The 14,851-nt window shown below is 43.4% G+C and overlaps 1 long non-coding RNA gene across 1 annotated transcript in view; it reads left to right on the top strand.

Moving 5' to 3' along the window:
- LOC139355671 (uncharacterized) overlaps positions 1-14,149 on the top strand; it is a 36,426-nt gene extending 22,277 nt beyond the window's left edge. The window contains exons 2-7 of the long non-coding RNA XR_011606506.1: positions 5,583-5,719; positions 7,241-8,935; positions 9,750-9,769; positions 12,787-12,800; positions 13,252-13,573; positions 13,887-14,149. This is a non-coding gene — a long non-coding RNA (uncharacterized lncRNA). The remainder of the gene's footprint in view (positions 1-5,582; positions 5,720-7,240; positions 8,936-9,749; positions 9,770-12,786; positions 12,801-13,251; positions 13,574-13,886) is intronic.
- The last annotated feature ends 702 nt before the right edge of the window (positions 14,150-14,851 follow it).

Consider the following 14,851-nt stretch of genomic DNA (forward strand, 5'->3'; position numbering starts at 1 on the left):
GAGCAAGACTATCTCAAAAAAAAAAAAAAAAGAAAAAAAAAAAAGAAGAAAAAAAAAAAGAAGAAAAAAAAAAAAAGAAGAAGAAAAAAAAAAGGGTCTGAATCATTCTTTGTAATCAAATAATTTCCTGTTTTGAGAAGTCTGTAATTACTCTCCGAACCATATAAACAGCAATACACAATTCCCAGTTGGCATATGGAAATTTTCGGTTGTCTCTTGAAATATTTCAAAATGGTCTTCTGTTGTAATACTGGATGAAATTTTTCTAAACAGCATGCTCTTATCCATCGTATTTCACAGAAAAGTGACTTAAAATGCCAGCATCTCAGCACATTTAGGTGTATCTGTCCATTGCCTGGGCAAAATAATCACTTTCTTTAATCTTTAAAACCAGCTGTTCACAGACATTAATTGCCATGTCACTTACACTCCTTGAAACAGTATCATTCGACAAAGACACACATTTTAATTTGTTTGCTGCGTCTGGTCCTATTACACTTGATATCCAGCCATTGTCGGTGGTGAGTCTCAGCAACTGTGGGTGGCTAGCATTGTTGTGCAAAATGTAATGATTCCAAATAGGATGTTTTGTGAATAATTGCATTCATAGGCTATTAGTTTGGAATATAAGTCTTTTCCTCGTCAAAATCATCAGATTTTCAATGAGTGCACAGAAGAACTCAGTGCTGACTTGCTTTTTTGCAGCTGGATGCATTTATTTTTGGAGTCAGGTGGTGATGTGGAGGGCTCTGTATCTTCAGTTGATTTGCCTTCATAATCCACTGACATTTCTTTTCTTTTCTTTTTTTTTCTTGAGACAGAGTCTAGCTCTGTCACCCAGGCTGAAGTGCAGTGGCACAATCTCGGCTCACTGCAACCTCCACCTCCCAGGTTCAAGCCATCCTCCTGCCTCAGCCTCCTGAGTAGCTGGAATTACAAGCATGCACCACCACGCCCAGCTAATTTTTGTATTTTTAGTGGAGACGGGGTTTCACCGTGTTGGCCAGGCTGGTCTCGAACTCCTGGCCTCAAGTAATCCACCCGCCTTGGTCTCCCAAAGTGCTGGGATTACAGGCATGAGCCACCGTGCCCGGTCTGCACTGACATTTCTTTAAGAAAATAACTAGTAGCATACCCAATGGTTGGGTCAGCATATTTTTCCATTTTCTTTTCTTTCATTAAGATTTTGAGAAACATTCAATAAAGAAGCTGTTTCTTATTAAACTGTTATCTTTAGACACTTTCACATAAAAATACATAATGTATGTAAACCTATATCAACTCAAATTATAAAAAAATTCTATAAAGCCTAACAACTGATTGATGAATTAATGTGTTTTTTCATGCATTTATTTATTTTACATCTATAGAGCAGCTACTCTTTTCCAGGCAGTGTGCTAGACTCCAGGGGTATAAATAGAAGTAACATATTTCTGTGCTCTATAACCTCAAAAGCTAAAATGGAGAAAAATGTGTAAAGATGTAATTATAATATAGCAGCAGTGAGACAGAAAAATGTAGTCCAAACATTATGGGAAGTCAGAATATCTAACGATTAATTCTACCTGAGAGTTCAAGGATTGACTTAGTGACAACCTCACAGTCAGAATTCAAACTGTCTGTAGATTCTTGCCTCCTATCTTGGCTCTAAAGGCAGAGAACAACCTACCTCTGAAGGTCTGGTGACCTGGGTTGAGAAGGTCAACCCTGGATCTTTTTTCTTTTTGAGACGGAGTCTCACTCTGTTGCCCAGGCTGGAGTGCAGTGGCGTGCTCTCGGCTCACTGCAACCTCCGTCTCCTGGGTACAAGCGTTTCTCCTGCCTCAGCCTCCTGAGTAGCTAGGCCTACAGGCGCATGCCACCATGCCCAGCTAATTTTTTTTTTTTTTTTTTTTTTGAGACAGAGTCTTGCTCTGTCGTCCAGACTGGAGGGCAGTGGTGCGATCGTGGCTCACTGCAACCTCCCTCTCTCAGGTTCAAGCGATTCTCCTGCCTCAGCCTCCGGAGTACCTGTGACTACAGGCATGTGCCACCATGTCCGGCTAATTTTTTTTTTTTTTGTATTTTTAGTAGAGACGAGGTTTCCCCGTGTTGGCCAGGCTGGTCTCGAACTCCTGACCTCAGGTAATCCACCAGCCTTGGCCTCCCAAAGTGCTGGGATTACAGGTGTGAGCCACTGTGCCCAGCCTAGAAAAGGATCTTTTATAGCCCTCTTGGGTTGCTGCAGCCCAGGGAGCGAAGGTGCTGCAGAATACAGGAGCCTTTCTCCCCTCTGCGGGAGCCCAGATCGTCTAATTCTGTGTTCATCTGTGTTCAGTGCTCTCCGCCATTCTCACTTCCTGTCACTTTGCGGGCCTGTTCCTATTTATTTTGGGCTTCAATATTTTCTCCAAAGATGCTTTCCCTGGCTTCTTAATCTAAATTACTGTCATTTCAAACTGTTCATCAAACTCTTTAACTTTCCTCCATAGCCTTTATCACAGTTTATGATCATAGATTTATTTGAATGTCTACCTGTCCACATGGCAAGAACTGCATCTGTTTCTGTGTTATTTTCAGTACCCATCAGATGGTGTGGCATGTAGTAGGTATTCAACAAGTACTTGTGGGATGAAGTATTTGCGGTGTATACAGCAACACAGTCTGAGGTATAAAGTACCCCAAAATGGAGAACTTACTCCTCTGTTTTAGCCCATTTTCTGTTGCTTATAACAGAATACCTGAGACTGGGTAAATTACAAAGTAAAGAAATTTATTTCTTACAATTATGGAGGCTGAGAAGTCCAAGGTGAAGGGGCTACATCTGGTGAGGGCTTTCTGCTTGTGAGGACTCTGTGCAGAGTCTCAAGGTGGTGCAGAGCATCACATGGTGAGGGGTTGAGAGTGCTGGTTTTCGTCTCTCTTCTTCCTGTAAAGCCACCAGTCCTACTCCCACGATGCCCATTAATCCATGAATGGACGAGTCCATTCATGAGAGCAGACCCCTCATGGCTTAATCATGATAAAAGCCCAACCTGATAAAACTGACAATTGGAGATTAAATTTTAACATGAGTTTTCGGAGGTGACAAATATTCAAATCTTAGCACCCTCTGAAGCTGCAAACACAGTTTCTTAAATTTTTTGCTGTGTTCACTTTTTGCCAAGGGATTTTTTCTGTTCTGTCATTGCTCTTTGAACTGAGTTAATTCTGGACCTACTCAATAATGAGGGTCCACACTCCAAGACACACACTGTGTAGCCTTCCCCGTTCTTCTTTTTTTTTTTTTGAAGATGGAGTCTTGCTCTGTCGCCCAGGCTAGAGTGCAGTGGCGCCAGCTTGGCTCACTGCGACCTCTGCCTCCTGGGTACAAGCAATTCTCCTGTCTCAGTCTCCTGAGTAGCTGAGATTATAGGCGCCCGCCACCACGTTAAGCTAATGTTTTGTATTTTTAGTAGAGATGGGGTTTCGCCATGTTGGCCAGGCTGGTCTTGAATTCCTGACCTCAAATGATCCATCCGCTTTGGCCTCCCAAAGTGTTGGGATTATAGGCGTGAGCCACCGTGCCTGGCTGCCTTCCCCATTCTTTACCTAACAGTCTGCAATCTTAGCTCCTGTGGGTAATGACACCAACACTGTTCATTATGTCACTTAATTCTCCTTTACAATAGTGTATGTTTCTGATCCTAAGAACATGTGGGAAAGATACTTTAAACTGAAAGTGTTCAAGGAGTGTTATAGTTGTGTCACCGGAAAAAGGTCTCAGTCCAGACCCCAGGAGAGGGTTATTGGATCTCATGCGAGAAAGAATTTCAGGCAAGTCCATAAAGTGAAAGTAAGTTTATGAAGAAAGTAAAGGAATAAAAGAATGGGTACTCCGTACGCAGAGCAGCTTGAGTGCTGCAGGTTGCCCTTTTTTTTTTTTTTTTTTTTTTTGAGATGGAGTATGGCTCCTTTACCAGGCTGGAGTTCAGTGGCGTGATCTCGGCTCCCTGCAACCTCCACCTCCCGGGTTCAAGTGATTCTCCTGCCTCAGCCTCCTGAGTAGCTGGGATTACAGGCATCCACCACCACGCCTGGCTAATTTTTGTGTTTTTAGTAGAGATGAGGTTTCACTGTGTTGGCCCAGACTGGTCTGAAACTGCTGACCTCAGGTGATCCACCCGCCTCAGCCTCCCAACGTGCTGGGATTACAGGTGTGAGCCACTGCGTCCGGCCCAGGTTGCCCATTTTTATGGTTATTTCTTTATTATATGTTAAACGAGGGGTGGATTATTTATGCCTTCCTTTTTAGGTCACAGAGGGTAACTTCTTGATGTTGCCATGGCATTTGTAAACTGTCATGGTGCTAGTGGGAGTGTAGCAGTGAGGAAAGCAGAGGTCACTCTCATCGCCATCTTGCTTTTGGTGGGTTTTGGCCAGCTTCTTTACTGCAACCTGTTTTATCAGAAGGTGTTCATGACCTGTATCTTGTGCCGACCTCCTATCTTATCCTGTGACTTAGGATGTTTAACCCTCTGGGAATGTAGCCCAGTAGGTCTCAGCCTTATTTTATCCAGTCCCTATTCAAAATAGAGTTGCTGTTGTTCGAACGCCTTTGACAGTTAGACTGATGATACAAATATTCTTGTAGTTTACTTTCATTAGCAGTAGTGATTGTCACTAACATTTTGTAGCAACTGTTTACTTAGATGATGTTGTCTGTCATAGGCACTGGTTGCCCCAGGAAAAAGTGATAGGGGAAAGGAATCAGATCAGTGAAGGTGAAGGGATTAAATGAAAGCATCAATACCAGGGAGGCAAGGGTCGCCAGAAAAAGATAGTCCTTGATAAAAGATCAAATTAAAATAAATCAGAGTCAGGATTTTGGAAATGAGGTTTCAAGAAGAAAGTCAACGGTACAATAATTTGATTATTGGGTCCTTTTAAAAACTCTTAAGTCATCTTCTTTTTGCAACCATAGAACAGTGACTTAAAGCAGCAGTACTTGTGTTCTGTGGTCTCTACAACAGAATACTTCTCTGGTTATTATGTCAGCTCATCCTTGTTCTCAGTCTTCACAGTCTTCCTGGCCAGTCGCTTAAACCATTCTCCTTTAGATCACTGGAAAGAATGGGCCTTCCCTCCTGGTTGTGGATGAGCGCTTCCCTCCTTGTTATAAATGGGCCCCTCCATCCTGATGAAGTGCCCCTCCCTTCTGGTTGTGAATGGGCCCCTCTCTCCTGGTGATGAATGCACCCCTCTCTCCTGGTGATGAATGCACCCCTCTCTCCTGGTTGTGAATGGACCCCTCCCTCCTGGTTATGAATGGGCTTCTCCCTCCTGGTTGTGAATGGGCCCCTCCCTCCTGGTGATGAATGGGCTTCTCCCTCCTGGTTGTGAATGGATCCCTCCCTCCTGGTTGTGAATGGGCCCCTCCCTCCTGTTGGAGGGCACCTCTCTCTTCACATCAGGAAGGCCATGGCCCTCATCAGTTGGCATTTTCCCTACCACAACATTTGCTACCCATTATTGTGGGCACAATATCTAGTGTCTGCTTTCTCTTCCATGCATCCTATGAGAGAAGGAATGATTTTGCTCTTGTTTACCTCTACATTCCCAAGGTCTGATCAAAGGATGGCACCCAATACATGTGCTGAATGACTGAATAGGGGCAGAGTCCCTTCCTGGTCCTGAAACGAGGAAACTAATTATAGCACCATACAGGAGTTTCCCCACCCAGTGAGCTGGGGCAAAAGAGGCGAGTTACTACTAGATTCAGGGTTTGGTGGGCCCCAGGGTAAGCACATCCCTTGCTCAGTGTCCTAGTGAGAAGCAGTCCAGGGCTTATTTATTTAATCCTAGCATCATGGGTCATCCAAGCTGAATGACCTTCTGCCATTGTCCTTGGTTCCTGGTCCACACTCCAGTACCTCATGGATCCTTACTTTTAATCCCATTCCTATTAGCTTGAAGCTTTGCCCAATTGTCTAGTTTATTTCTCCCTCTACCCTATCCCCTGATGCTGCCATGTAGCTGTCTGAGCTTGGGAAAGTTGCCTTACTACTCTAAATACATTTTTTCATATCCCTAAAATGAGAACGGTGGTATCCATATCACATGTTTGCTATGAGGATTATATGGGCTCATGTATATAAAGTGTTTGGCACAATACCTGAGACATAATATATTTCCTGGAGACATGATTAATACTGCACCCATAGCTGAGGCTTCTCAGAGATCTCATATGAAAAATGTCTGTCTTTGTGATCTGACTGGGTGAGCCTGGCATTTTCTTTTTATTTTGAGACAGGTTCTCACTCTGTCGCCCAGGCTGGAGTACAGTGGTGCAATCTTAGCTCACTGTAATCTCTGCCTCCAGGGCTCAAGTGATCCTTGAACCTTGGCCCCCTGACCACTGTACTTGGCCCCCTGAACCCTGTACTCGGCCCCTTGACCTCTGTATTTGGCCCGCTGACCCCTGTACTTGGACCCCTGTCCTCTGTACTCGGGCCCCTGTTCTCAGGGGTAAGGGGGCTGAGGTGTGATTCTCACTTGGGGCTACAGGTGTGTGTCACCGTGCCCAGATAAGTTTTGTATTTTTTGTAGAGATGGGGTTTCGCCATGTTGCCCAGTCTGGTCTCGAATTCCTGGGCTCAAGTGAACCACCCACCTTGGCCTCCTAAAGTGCTGGGATTACAGGTGTGAGCCACTGTGCCCAGCTGAGCCTGGCATTTCTAAGCCTAAATCTGAACTGGCTGCTGTAGAGACTGCTCATTGTCTCCCAAAGTCCATTCTCTCCTTCTTCCTTCAGTTAAAAAACCCCTATATACCTATTAATTTCAGTGAGCACAGTGTCCGGTTAGGGACTATATTTCCTAACCTCTGGCCAGTGGGGGGTGAGCAGAAGTGAAATGTGCTACCTCCACTTTCTACTTCCCTCGTTTGCAGGCCATGGTGCTGGTTAGCTAGCTTTGAAAATGGGGTAAACAGCAGCTTTTGGATACAGTGGGGACAAGAAGGTAGAAGGAATGTGGGTCCCTGGATGATCTCAGGGAGCAGAGCTGTTGGCTTTCAGGACTGTCCATCGTCAGGTTGTGTGAGAGAGAGAGAAAAAAAGAGTTGTGTTTGGGAGTCTCTATGCTAAACAGCTGAGCCTGAAACTATTAACAACAAACCAGCCCAATAAGAATATCTGGGAGTGAGTGGATCAGATTCAAGGAGAGAGAAGATGATATATCTGATGCCTGTATTTCTTTTCTTTTCTTTTTTTTTGAGACAGGGTCTCACTTTGTCACCCAGGCTGGAATGCAGTGGCACAATCTCGGTTCACTTCAACCTCAACCTCCTGGGCTCAAGTGATCCTCTCACCTCAGCCTCCTGAGTAGCTGGAACCCACCACCATGTCTGGCTAATTTTTTATTTTTAGTAGAGATAGGGTTTCACCATGTTGGCCAGGCTGGACTTGAACTCCTGACCTTAGGTGATCCACTCGCCTCAGCCCCCCAAAGTGCTGGGATAACAGGCGTGAGCCATTGCGCCTGGCATGGGCCTGTATTTCATTCTCTTCTTTTCTGTTATAGTCACGTTAACAAAAGGAGATGCACAGAATAGCAATTTTCAGTGACACTCTACCGAACTGTTGTAGGGCTTGGCAAAAAGTCCCATGTGGGAGATCCTTGAGTGTCCAGTGAGATGAAGCAGAAACTGAACCAGTAATCTGTGTTTTTTATTGGGCAATGCAAGTACAGACTTAACCTAGACATAACACTGTTATAATTCTAGAAGTTTACAGTATGACTGACATATAGCAGGTAGAAACCGCGTTCTTTGGTGCTAGTATCGAGTACGGTTGAAAAACTTTAAAGTGAAAGTTAACATTTCCAATCTAGATTTTGTTATCATGGGGAAAATAATGATTTTGATTGAACAAATCAATGCTTGCATGCAAAAATTTAGGTGGACTTTTCTGAGATCTTGTAGAAAAAAAAATAAATTGGGTTTTTATTGTCTAACCACAGATAGAATAGAGTTTTGTTTTCGGGATCTGTCTAGTAGATTACTAAGCTTCCTTGTCCAGTGTGAATAAATAAGTTTGTGGGGGCCTGGGTGATGCAGACAGTTTTAGCAGGACTTGTGTACTTTGCTGGGTATGAGAGTAGACTTAGCATAAACTGCTTGCAATTTCTCTCCACAATTGCTATGCTGACTGATTCATATTCTGGGAATTAATTTACTACTGAATTCCTGGTTGGTGTTAAGAGAATGGCTTAACTTCTAATGATAAAGCTGAGAAAATAAGGACTTCCTTAACTGAAATGTGTCCTCCTCAGTCTTGTTCTTGTATCGTGCTGTGTCTCTCCATCCATCCTAAGCTCTCTCTAGTCACAACACTTACTCATTCTTCCATAAATAGATGTGTGCCCAAAAGGGGACAGACAAAAGAAGCATGGCAACATGTCTTACAGATTAGTTTTCTCTTTTCTTCCTCTGTCTTCTTTTTTCTGCAATTCTTAACTACTTCCCTGGCTTCAGGAATAATCTCTTACAATGATCATTCTCAAATCCGTTTCTCCAGCCTCTACCTTTCTTTTACATTTCAGTTCTCAATTCTCATTTTGTAGGTATCTCAAACACAACATATCTAAAATCAATTTCATTCCCTGCTATTCCCTGCTCCTCCACCTTTCAATCCCTCTCCCATCCTGCTCCCACTCCTGAAATTCCATTTTCATGTAAAGGCTTCACCACCCGCCTCCTCACTCTACTCAACCTTATGTAAAACCTCTCTCACCTCCATTTCCAGTTAGTTTCCAAGTCCAGTCAATTTTGCATGATATCCTACATGGACTAGTTCACTGAGCTTAATTATTATTAGCAAACACTAACACATATTGTGTTATTTCTACAGAAATCAGCAAAAGGTTCCGGGGTATCCTCTGTGTGGAAAATAACCATGACGCACCTTCAGTGTTGTGTGAGTTTTCATGACATACATGAGGGACACTTGGAAGCATGAGTGTTCTTCAAGGGAGATAGTTTGGAATGCTCCCCCACCTGGGCAGCTCCCGCAGTCACCTGGCTGAGGAATTCTCTGCACAGCGGGTGGTTCCGGGAGAGAAGTGGCAGTTCTTACTGCCCCAGAGAGAAATATGTCAGAATAGATAGAGGAGGGAAATTGACCTGAATGTGCCAGTTATAATTTAGCAGAAGCACACCTCTAAAGTCATTCACCTCCAAAGCTAATGGAGTGTTAACCGAGGGAAACATTTTTTTGTGTGTTCTTGAGCGTGACTACCATGAACTGAGTCACTGACTGAGGCAGCTGAAAGGGAGCAGGAAGGAGAGGCCTTGAAGTGGACCCTGCAGAAAAACTCAGAGCGAGGACAGGTCTGGCCTAAAGGTTGATCTTAACAGAACAAGAAGGTCTCTAGCCTGGTTAAGTTAATATAATCTTATGTAGGTTGGAGAGAAACAAGCGTTAGTGACAGAATTGATGCTCTGGAAGCTGTCGGAATCCTGTCCAGAAATGACAGGGAGCTTTTGTGGCTGAGTTAGCCAGTGACTGTAATTGACAGACGGGACAGTGTTTGGGTAGGAAAGACAGCCTTAATGAAACCGGCTAACCAGAGTCTGTGTGAATAGACTTAGTTTCCCGAAAGTGCTTGCAATTGCCCTCTACAAATGCTATGTTGACTGTTTCTTTTTCCAGTAATGAATTTAATACTAAATTTCTTGACGATCTTAAAATAATTTTAACCTTTTTTTTTTTTTTTTTTTTTTTGAGACAGAGTCTCACTGTATCACCCAGGTAGGAGTGTAATGGTGGGATCTCAGTTCACCATAGCCTCCGCCTCCCGGAGCTCAAATAATCCTTCTAATGCAGCCTCCTGAGTAGCTGGGACCATAGGCATGTGCCACCATGCCCTGCTAATTTTTGTGTTTTTTATAGAGACAGGGTTTTGACATGTTTCCCAGACTGGTCTTAAACTCTTAGGCTCAAGTGATCCGCCTCCTTCAGCCTCCCAAAATGTTGGGATTACAGGCATAAGCCACTATGCTCAGCTATTTTAACTTTCAATGATTGGCAAAATTCTGTTTCTTACTTAGAATACCCCAGTGCATCAACTTTACACAAACCTCAGGAATGCTGGGTTGCTCAGTTACAGCTACCAAATGACTTGGCACCTGGAACCATCTAGTAGAGCTTATGTCCTGGACTAAGGTGCTAAAATCTCAGTTAAGGAGTATTCTGTTGAGAATGTCATCATAAGAGAAATAGCAACTGAAAGCACACTATCTAGATTAGCATATATATATTTAAATCCAAGCTGGAAGGACTTAATATAAAACATGGGGTATTTAGGCATCTTTTTGTGACGACTAATACAAAATCATGTTCTAAAGCCTTATTTTTATACAAAACTTCTGTAGACATGATTTCATTTGATTATGATGGGAACCTAGTGGTGGGTGTTATTGTCAAAATCTTGTCTACTTCCTGAGGCTGGGCTTCTTGGGCATGAGCAGGTGCAGTGGCAGGAATGGTGTCTGCAGTAGGAAGTCCACGTCCAAGGCAGTGGGGAGGGGTGGAGTGAAGGAGCTGCAGAAACTGAATGAATGAGCCAGGCCCAGACTCTTAGGGGATGTTCAAGCCAAAAAAAGTCCACAGAGGATTTTAGAGAGTCCAAAAAAATCCAAGAGGGCTGGAGAGATGGCAGCTTCAGTAATGGAGGGAGCCCACTGATGAATGAATGGTGGGGTCAGGTGTGAGGGTCGTATATGTCCAGCCTAACAGACCACGGCTTCCTTGTCCTCACTGACAGATAAGACTCATGGAAATTTGCCAACTTAAGTGAATTTTCCAACTCACACAAAGCAGCAAAACTGGAATTTGCATTGGCTTAGGCTGATTCCTACATGAATTTTGCTTTTTTTCTCTCTCTTTATATATATATATATATACACACACACATATAAAAATACATGTATATACACACACATGGATACATACTAGTTTTTATTTTATTTTTTTGAGGCAAGGTCTTTCTATTGCCCAGACTGGAGTGTGGGGGCATGATCACAACTTACTGCCTCGAATTCCTGGGCTCAAGTGATCCTTCTGCCTCAGCCTCTTCAGTAGCTGGGACTACAGGCACACACCACCATGCCTGGCTAATTTTTAAATTTTGTAGAGACTTGCCCAAGTTGGTCTCGAACTCTTGGGCTAAAGCGATCCTTCAGCCTCAGCCTCCCCAAGGGCTGGGATTATAGGTGTGAGCCACCACGCTTGGCATGCTTTCAATATATTATATGATCTTTTAAAATAGTTACTGATTTGTACTTTTGCACTTATTTAAATGTAAGAGTTTTGATCAAATAATCACCATGTCCACGTTTTAAGTAAAATATCATTGTAATTTTAACTTCCTAGCTGATGATTCTTAGCTAACATTTTGTAATTAGATCTGACCAAATATAAGTGAACAGTTACATAAAATTTTAAGTTAGTAGCAGATATGTGAATTAACAATTGTAATCATAGCATCCCCGAGTCCTCCAGCTTTCATATTTTTCTTTAACATCTGTTCCAAACAGCATAACTGAAGCTTTCATCCCATCACATGTTGTCGGTCTAGTGCCCTCCCCAGTACTTTCTAGGATTCCCGTTAGAGCTTCTATTCTCTCCTGTCTTTCAAACTCATAATTCATATTAGCTCTTTTATTTCATTTTCTCCTCACCAATGTCCTGCCCTTTGGCTCCTGGCTTTTCCCTGCCCACATGACCCCAGATCGGCCCCAGCGCCTGCTTCCCCATTGCCTCATGCACCACCGACAAGGCAATGTGCACAACAGACTATTACGAAGGTTGTAGGGGCTGTGTGTGGTGGCTCATGCCTGTAATCCCAGAACTTTGGGAGTCTGAGGCAGGAGGATCACTTGAGGTCAGGAGTTTGAGACCAGTCTGGCCAACATGGTGAAACCTTGTCTCTACTAAAAATACAAAAATTAGGCTGGGCATGGTGGCTCACGCCTGTAATCCCAACACTTTGGGCGGCCGAATTCTTGAATTCCTGAGGCCAGGATTTCAAGACCAGCCTGACCAATATGGTGAAACACCATCTCTACTAAAAAAAAAAAAAAAAAAAAAAAAAAAATTAACTAGGTGAAGTGGCATGTGCCTGTAATACCGTCTATTCAGGAGGCTGAGGCAGGAGAATTGCTTGAACCCAGGAGGCAGAGGTTGCAGTGAGTCGAGATTGTGCCACTGGACTCCAGCCGGGGCAACAGAGCCAGACTCTGTCTCCAAAAAAAAAAAAAAAAAAAGAAGAAGGTCTAGGGATCATAGAATATTACAGCTCAGAACAAGGAAGTCAAGGTTGACAGGAGACATGATTTCTCCAAACATAGTTTACTAACCACTTTCCATCACAGGGCACTTTTTACTGACTACAGTCTGGCCAAGGGCCCTAAACTGTCTTAATATTGCTGGCCTTTCTTCAGTAGCTGGAGAGCTCATCATCTTCCTCTCCTCAGTTTCCAGGGTCCCTGCATCCTTGGAGTTACCCAGAGGCAGCGCCCCAAATTCCTGCTCTTTCATTCAGTAATCTAGGCTCATTTCAACCTGCCAATCAGGATGAACTCCAGGCCTCTCCTTTCATAGCTTGCAACTCTGTTGCTGGGTTATTCTCTATCCTGGTCCTCAGGAAATGCGATATGAAGAACTGGTAAAAGCTTTGATTTTTGGAGAAAGAAAATCAAATTCTTGATGATCTCTTTTTTTGTTTGTTTTCCCCTTTGGATACAGAGTCTCATCCTGTCGCCTAGGCTGGAGTGCAGTGGCATGATCATGGCTCACTGCAACTTTGAACTCCTGGGCTCATGGGATCCTCCCACCTTAGCCTCTTGAGTAGGTAGGACTACAGACATGTACCACCACACCTGGCTAATTTTTAAATTTTTTGTAGAGACAGAATCTCACTGTGTTGCCCAGACTGTGATGAAATTTTTAAGCAGTTTTTTTTCCTACTCACAGTTTGTTAGTGAAGGGCTGAAGTTTAAAATTTATTCTCCCCACTTCAAGAGTAATGATTGATTTTTATATTGCTGCTCCTTTTTCCTTCTCTTACATAATAATAATACTAATAATTATTTATTAGTATGTGTCATGAATTCTTATCAAACATTTTACTGTGTATGGGCACAGAACTTAGAGCTACAGTTGCACCTATTGCATTTAACCTTTACAAACATCATGAGAAGTAACTACTGCTATTACACTCCATTTTCCAGTGTCTGGAGGTGAAGTTCAGAGATACGGTGTCTTTCCTGAGTTGTGCAGCTCATGCATGGAGGGATCAGGATGGGAACTGAAGCCTGCATGGCTCAAAGTCTTTGCTTTGAAGGGCTGCAAATATGGCTTCCTGAGGAGGACTGTCCTGGACAGCAAATTTGTACTACACAGGCAATACCTTTTCCCGGTGCCTTCTTCTGGACTTACGTGTATGTATTTAATAAATAACTTATGAGTTTTTTTTTTTTTTTTTTTTTTTAACCTACTGAGGGCCGGGTGCGGTGGCTCCTGCCTGTAATCCCAGCACTTTGGGAGGCCGAGGTGGGCAGATCACAAGGTCAGGAGTTTGAGACCAGCCTGACCAACATGGTGAAATCCCCGTCTCTACTAAAAGCACAAAAATTAGCTGGGTGTGGTGGCGGGCGCCTGTAATCCCAGCTACTCAGGAGGCTGAGGCAGGAGAATCACTTGAACCTGGAAGGTGGAGGTTGCAGTGAGCTGAGATCATGCCACTGCACTCTAGCCTGACGACAGAGCTAGACTCCGTCAAAAAACAAAAAACAAAAAAACAGAAACCTATTGAAGCCAGGCGCCTTCGCTCACGCCTGTGATTCCAGCACTTTGGGAGGCCGAGGCAAGTAATCACTTGAGGTCAGGGGTTCGAGACCCTCCTGGCCAACATAGTGAAACCCTGTCTCTGCTAAGAATATAAAAATTAGCCGGGTGTGGTGGCACACGCCTGTAATCCCAGCTACTCAGGGGGCTGAGGCAGGAGAATTGCTTGAACCCAGGAGGTGGAGGTTGCAGTGAGCGGAGATCGCGCCAGTGCACTCCAGCCTGGATGACAGAGTGACTCTGTCTCAAAAAAACAAAACAAAACAAAACGAAAAAGCAAAAGAAACCTATTAAAATGTTTCACAGGGAGAGGAATAGGAGATTAAGGGGAAATGCTGCTTGCTGGAGGCCAGTGGAAGGTAAAGAGGTTGGTTATAATGGCTCAGCAACCTCACTTGGTTTACCTGGCGTGCAATTACTGGGAACATAGAATGAGGTAACTCATCATACAGGACAACTGCTAAATGGACAAGGATGAGGGGAAAACCTCTGTTGTCCAAAATTACTTGTTGTGAAATACTTGTAATAAATTTATAAAATAACCTTTGGGAAATGAAAACAAACTATTACGGTGAAGCTTTCTTGGTAATGTAAACTTACTTGAAGTTATCTTTAACTTTATTTGGGACAGTTTTAAAAGTTATTTGCCAGGCTTGCTGTTACTTGACACTTTTTGATGGTTTTCTGTATTTGCCTATTCCTATCTAGTTAGCATGTCCAGTGCCAGGATCCCTTTTCAGTAATTATGGTGTCTTAAAGTCCTGAGGTAGCTTTAGAAAACAGACAAGCAAACACAAAAACAAAAAATGAAGGGCAGCTTTGGCTCCCAGGAATGTAGGGGTTGCCGCTGACGTAGTGGTGCCATGTAAGGAAGAATATGAAAATCTTTAACTTGCTTCTGAAGCAGACATCTGAAAAGGCTCATGTAAGAAAGAGATGGGGATAATGGTTCACAATCGTGGGAATGCACTTAATACCACTGAA

This window comes from Macaca nemestrina, chromosome 8 (genome assembly GCF_043159975.1).
Source record: "Macaca nemestrina isolate mMacNem1 chromosome 8, mMacNem.hap1, whole genome shotgun sequence".
Classification (NCBI taxonomy): domain Eukaryota; kingdom Metazoa; phylum Chordata; class Mammalia; order Primates; family Cercopithecidae; genus Macaca; species Macaca nemestrina.